Source organism: Tupaia chinensis, unplaced genomic scaffold (genome assembly GCF_000334495.1).
Source record: "Tupaia chinensis unplaced genomic scaffold, TupChi_1.0 Scaffold000093_1, whole genome shotgun sequence".
NCBI classification, from domain to species: domain Eukaryota; kingdom Metazoa; phylum Chordata; class Mammalia; order Scandentia; family Tupaiidae; genus Tupaia; species Tupaia belangeri.
In genome coordinates this window covers 7,693,904-7,700,660 of record NW_006159555.1, presented here as the reverse complement: position 1 = coordinate 7,700,660, position 6,757 = coordinate 7,693,904, and the positions used below count along the sequence as shown (strand labels likewise).

Below are 6,757 nucleotides of genomic sequence, written 5' to 3'. Positions count from 1 at the left end.
GGTTTTTGAGAAAATCCCATGTTGTTTTACATAGAGTTTTTTTTCATTTACATTCCCACCACCAGTTTAGGAAGGTTCCCTTTTCACCACGGCCTCACCAGCACTTTCATTCTTTACTTTTTGATCCTAGCTATTGTGACTGGGGCTAAATGATATCTCATTGTGCTTTTGATTTGCATTTCTCTTACAAGAAGAGGTATTGAACATGCCCTGCTTTGTACTCCATAGTATGTACAAAGATCAAATGTCAAGCATAAAAATATAAAATATGACAAAACAATAAATTCTTGACAAAATTATTTGGTATTAAAAGTAGCAGGAACAGAACAATATAAAATTATTTTCATCAACTAAAAGCATATTACTTATGTTAAGTTTGGTTCATGCTAGCATTCTTTCAGTACAACAGGTTAAACATAACATTAAAAGTTAAGTAAAACAGAATATAAAATATACTTTTAATTCATTAAAGACTTTATGGTAAACACACCACTATATAAAAATCTTATAATTGCTTACATTTTCTAATAAAATTACCAAATAAAACATTTCCCCACCAGAAAAACAAACAAAACAAAAGGAATTATTTAAGCTTAGAAAATTGTTTAAATAATGGCAAATGATGTATTTAGGAGTTCAACTAAGATATTTTAACTTTTAGATCGGTATTTTTTGAATATGTCCAATATATTGCAGTAAAAGTGACAAGTTCAATCATTCACTTTCTTAGTTAAAAATAGCAATAACAAAATATTGTGAGAGCAAAACTAAGAAATAAAAATAAAAATTCTAATAAGCAAGTCAAAAGTGGGTTGGGTATTCTAATATTTGCAAATTCAATGTTTCTCTTTGGATCATATACTGGGTTTCCTTTGCCTTCCATGGTTACTTACTCCAGAATGTATGAGAATTGGAAAAAGTCATTTTATTGAAATTGACTTTATATGATAAAATAACATTTGTTAGGACCAGCAGTTATTGTAATGGCTATATCACTGGACTCCCATGTACTCGACCACGGTTCGCGTCCCGAACTCCGTGGCTTGGAACTCACATGGGGCGCGTGTGCGTGCGTGCCCAAGATCCCGAGAGGAGAATGGAGGAGAAGGGATTGCTGCATGGCCATTCTCCCTGGGGGGGGGGTGATTTCTCACTTTCTATCTCTCTGTCTCTCTCTGTCTGGCAAGCGCACGTGCCATATAACAAAAATCTCTTAAAAAAAATAACATTTGTCAAATAGTGTTGTGCATTTATGTATGTACTGGAGTGACCTTACCTAGCTCTCATCAGTAATATTTGGTTATTGTCAATAGCAGAATAGATAGAATTTTTCTTTCAATGTGTATTTTATAAAGATTACTCTGACTGCCTTTTTTGTAGGCTGTAAATGTGTAATAAATTGACCAGATTAATATGCAACTAAAACTCTCAACTAGCTCAGCTAGATAAAATATTGAGTTTACACATAAATTATTTTTATTTAATGTTCTCAGGAATTCAGTCACTAAGTACCCAGGCATCACCATGCAAATGATCCACAGAGATAATATTTTAATTATCTTGATTCCACTCCTTTTAAAATTGTTGACTCCAAGCCATCTTCTCATTTTTGAAAAATCCTAGATTTTACATTATCATTAAAATGCAACTTCTCCATAAAAATTTTCAAACATTCCATTTTTTAAAACCACCTTCTCTACTTGTTTACTTTCTTCAGACTCCCAGCTCCAACAATAAATATCCCACACCTCTAGGAACATGGACACAGTCACTTTCTCTTTCTTTCACTCAATCAATTATCCCTTCATTTCTCTCCTTCCTCAATTTGAATTGCATTAGTGTTATTATGGCTATTCACACACTCTCAATTCCCCAATTCCTCAGTCACTTAATTTTAGCTTTGAATATGACTTCAGTTCAGTGCAACTCTCTACATAGAAGTTGCCTGCATCAGTGACTGAAGTGACTGAAATGTAACTTTGACACCAGTAAAACATTGCTCGCTAGTCTCACTTTAAATCCATGAATCATTAACCAAAAGTGGGTCCCCAGTCCTTCATTCCGTATTCCCCTTGTCTATGTCTTCTCCCACTCTCTAGCTAGAATACTACTCACTTTCTCTTTTCTGAACCTCAAACAGCCACTGCTTACTCCTCCTTCTTAAAAATGATCGCCCTTATTTTCTCTTTTACTAGTAAAGTAAACATAATCATAAGGGAACTTGTCTAGGTTTTCATCACCACATTCATCCCCAACTTTCACCAATGCATATCTCCTGCATTCTCGTTTACTACTATAGATAAACACTCAGTGCCATTAGCAAGGGAGAGCTCTTGACTCTGTGCAACAGAGTTTATGTCCTCTGAAAAATCAAAAATATTACTCTAGCAATTCTCTGCTTTTATATATATTTATTCCTCTTTCACTGTTAATATATTCTCCAAATTATATAACTATACCCAATTAAAAAAAAAAATTCCCTCAGCTAGCTGATGGCATGGTTATTCAGGCAGCTGGATCCCATATGGCTAACTGAGCTGTTTGAGTCCCAGATCCAGTGGCTTGGAAAACATTCTGGGCACATTTGTGTGTATGTGAAAGAGACCAAGAGGAAAATGGAGGAAAAGAGACTGTGGAGTGTGATTCTCCACAGGGTGGGTAGAGGCACTTTCTTTCTCTCTCTCTCTCTCTCTCTCTCCAGCAAATTCATATGCCCTAAAACAAAATTTTAAAGTAAGTAAATAAATAAAATGAAATAAAAAGATAATCCTATCTTGAAACTTCATCAACACAGTCACCATCATTTTTCTCATCTCCTCTTAGCAAAACTTAAAACAGGTGATATTTGTTATTCACTATGCCAAATATTTCTCTTCTTACTTTTATGGAAATACTCTTATAAATTTTCCAATAACTTCAGATTTCTAAATCCAATGGCCCCTTTTGAACCCTCATATTACTTGACTCTAAGTAGAATTTACAAGAGCCAGTCACACTTTCTCTTTTGAAGCACATGCTAACCCTGTGTTTCCAGTCAAGGTTTAGCTCAATTTCCGGCCACGTCTGGCTTTCTATGCATTCCTTACTTTTAAATGTTGGAATACCACCGGACTCTGTCTTCTAAGTGTTCTTTGTATTATTGCCATGAATATGATGATAAATCTCAAATTTATTTATTTCTCCACTTAAATCTATCTAGACTCATATGTAATACTACTGTCTATTCAACATTCCATGGTATATTTTAAAGACATCTAAAAATTGTTTAGTTAAAAACTGAACTACAAGTAGTTTTCTCAAAACCTGTTTTACTCACAGGTTGTTTTTGTTTGTTTTGCTTTGTTTGAAATAAACTAACTCGCAGACCAGCACTTGGCGTAATGGCTATGTCACTGGATTCCCATGTAATCTAGCACAGTTCGAGTCTCGGACCCAGTGGCTTAAACTCAGGCTGGGCGAGTGTGCATGTGTACCCAAGATCCGGAGAAGAGAATGGAGGAGAAGGGGTTGCATCATGGCAATTCCCCCGGGGGTGATTTCTCAGTTTCTGTTTCTCCGTCTCTCTCTGTCTTTCTGGTGAATGCACATGCCCTATAGCAAAATCCTCTCAAAAAAAAAAAAAAAAAAAAGAAAAAGAAAAAGAAAAGAAAAGAAATAAGCTATCTCCAATATTGCGGTTACTCAGGTCAGAGACCTAGTCAACTTAGAAATCTTCTTTCTAACATATCCACATTTTATCTTTCAGTATATTTTATTTATTTATTTAAGTTACATTCTGAATTTGACCATTCTCCACTAACCAGATTTCTACTACTGAACAAAGACATCATTGTTTTATTTTTTTTTTTAATTGTTTCATTGTTGTGTTTGCTAACTGGACAACCTGCTTCTATTTAAATTCTCAGTGAGTTTCTTATTAAAATTCCAAACAGATAAATGTTAAATTTTAATTCAGGTAATACTACTTTCACAATTCAGTGGACACTGAAAATAAAAAAAAATTAAACATAAACAGTTTATTAAAATTATTTACTATATGAGAAAATGAGGGTAATGAAGAATTGGCAAATAAGTGCAAACACTGCTGTGAAGGAATAGCAGATAGAGCAATCATGACTCCTAGGTCTGTGGTAAAGTACAGAACATTGATTGTTCTCATCCCTCATGCCAGAGCTGAGATCCATGTCTTGGTAGACAGGACAAGTCCGTGGTTCACGAGCTGCTGGAAATGGCTGAGATTAAAATGTAAGTGAGGGAAAGGATGAATGATAAAGATCTAAAAATCACAATATAACATTCCTCAATATTACCATTCAAGGTAGTATGGATCTCTATGGATCTCTACCATGACATTGTATATCTTATAATAACAAGGTAAGGTTGAAGCAACCTTTCAGCATTGTTTAGTGATGTCAATTTGAAGTTTTTGTTTAACTCTGGGAATTAACTTGACCGTTAATGATAATATGATAACTTAGTTTGTGAATTTGCTGTCAACTGAACACATAAATTATCAGTGCTTATTTTTAAAGTTTTTATTTTTTTTCCCTTTCATGGGGCAGAGAGAGAAAGAAATGAGGAAACCCTGACAGGATCTTGGTGTTCTGTGATCCTCTTCCTGGACTTCTAGCCAGTCAGGATGAGAGGTTCACCAGTGGATGCACTCACCATGTTCTGGTCATGCTGAGATGTGAACTCTCAACTTCCCTTATGGCTTTAGTATCATACAGCGGGGCCCTACTGCTATGTCATTGTAGCTGAGCCTCAGTGTCTAGTTTTGAAAAACGCATCTAAATCTCGAGTGTTATTGCTGTTGTTTTTTCTAAGTTTGTGATTTTTTGTTTATTCCTGGAAAAATAATCGACAAATCATGTTACTGGCAAAATCTAAACAGAAGAAAAAAGATAGTAAATCAATACAAATAAATATGTATACTTACATGGAATATAATATGTGTATATGTGTTTCTATTATATATATTTATATATTCCTATGATTATATACATATAATTCTGTCTAAAAATATAACTGTGTATTATGTATGTGTCTTGAAATATATATGTGAAAAAGTCAAATTTTGTAATATTAATACTTTTAAAAATAGAATTTAAAATTCAAGGAATACTACAGCTATTTATGTAATTGAGATTTAAGAAAAGGTGTCATTTATAAAGATAGTAATTAAATGATTATTTGTAATAAAAATGGGAAATTGTGAAGACATTCATATATGAGTGCAGAACTAACGTTTTCAGCAATGAAAATAGACGCTCCTCAAATAATTGTGTATTTTAAAAGTGGTTGTCAGCAAAATGAGTAATTCTTGGAATTAAAAAAAAAATCATATAGGGCTAGCCCAGTAGTCTAGTGGTTAGGGGAGCCAAATGCCTGCTGACCTTGGTTGGAGCCCATTGTTTGAAGAGCACCAGCACTGGGCTTGTCTGTCTGTGTGAGTGCAGAGAATCTCGACGTGGAGAGCTAGGAAAGAAGAGAGTGCTGTGTGTCACCCCCCGCTAGAGGGGTTGCTTTCTCCGTCTCTCTCATTCTCTCTCTGCTGAGCACATATGCCCTCTAGAAATTTAAAAAAAACCTCTATCTTTTTAGATAAAGGTTTTGTCAAATAATGTTATGGATCCATGTATATTTATATACTGTAGACTTAAATTACTTTAAGTTTTTGGAATAGAGAAGATACAAAAATATTTTTGGCAATGTTGCGAGTTCTTAAGGCAAAGCCTAACATGTTTTAAAATAGCTATACTTATAAAAGATTATTAAAGTTAATGAGTAGATGCCAAAAACAAGGCAAGTTATTTCAAAAATACAACAGATAGAAAACACTTTTCTAAATAGTGTTCAAAAAATCATGCAAAACCAAAGAGATAGTTTACAAGCCTGCATAATATTCATTTTATCAGTCTTTCTTTCTGGACCTGGCTGAGTAGAAGATGCCATCATGGGAGGCGACATCCGCCACAACAAGGACCGAAAAGTTGGACGCAAGGAGCCCAAGAGCCAGGACATCTACCTGAGAATGTTGGTCGAGCTATACCCATTTCTGTTCAGACGGATCAACTCCACTTTCAACCAAGCTGTGCTGAAGCGGTTGTTCAGGAGTCGCACCAACCGGCCTCCTCTGTCCCTTTCCAGGATTAACCGCAAGATGAAGCTTCTTGGCTGGGAAAACAAAACGGCTATGGTGGTGAGGACCGTCATAGATGTTGTGCGCATTCAGGAGGTGCCCGAGCTGAAGGTGTGCTGCCTGTGACCAGCCCGGCCTGCAGCCGCGTCCTCAGGGCTGGGGACAAGATTCTCAAGTTCAACCAACTGGCCCTAAACTCCCCTAAGGGCTGAGGCACCGTCCTACTCTCTGGTCCTCGCAAGGGTCGCGAGCTGTACCGGCATAACTGGCAAGGGCCTTGGGACTCCACCCAGCCACACCAAACCTTATGTCCACTCCAAGGGCCGAAAGTTCGAGCGTGCCAGAGGCTGATGTGCCAGTCATGCCTACAAAAACTAACCCTGGATCCTGCCCTGCTATTACAAAGCTTTTGGATTCTGACCTAAATAAATAAATAAAAATTATTACTCACAAAATAATGCTAACCAATGGCATTTTTCTCCAATTTTACTTATAATTTTCTGCAGTTGTTCGAAGTACCCTAATTTTACCCTAATTCATTGTAGACTATTCAATGTTATCTTTCAAAGAATAGGTAGGAGATAGTGCAAATCAAATCTCAACTCTTCAATTTTC

General features: G+C 35.8%; 1 pseudogene; it reads left to right on the top strand.

Moving 5' to 3' along the window:
* Window positions 1-5,956: 5,956 nt before the first annotated feature.
* LOC102469937 (60S ribosomal protein L18 pseudogene) lies at window positions 5,957-6,520 on the top strand (annotated as a pseudogene).
* The last annotated feature ends 237 nt before the right edge of the window (window positions 6,521-6,757 follow it).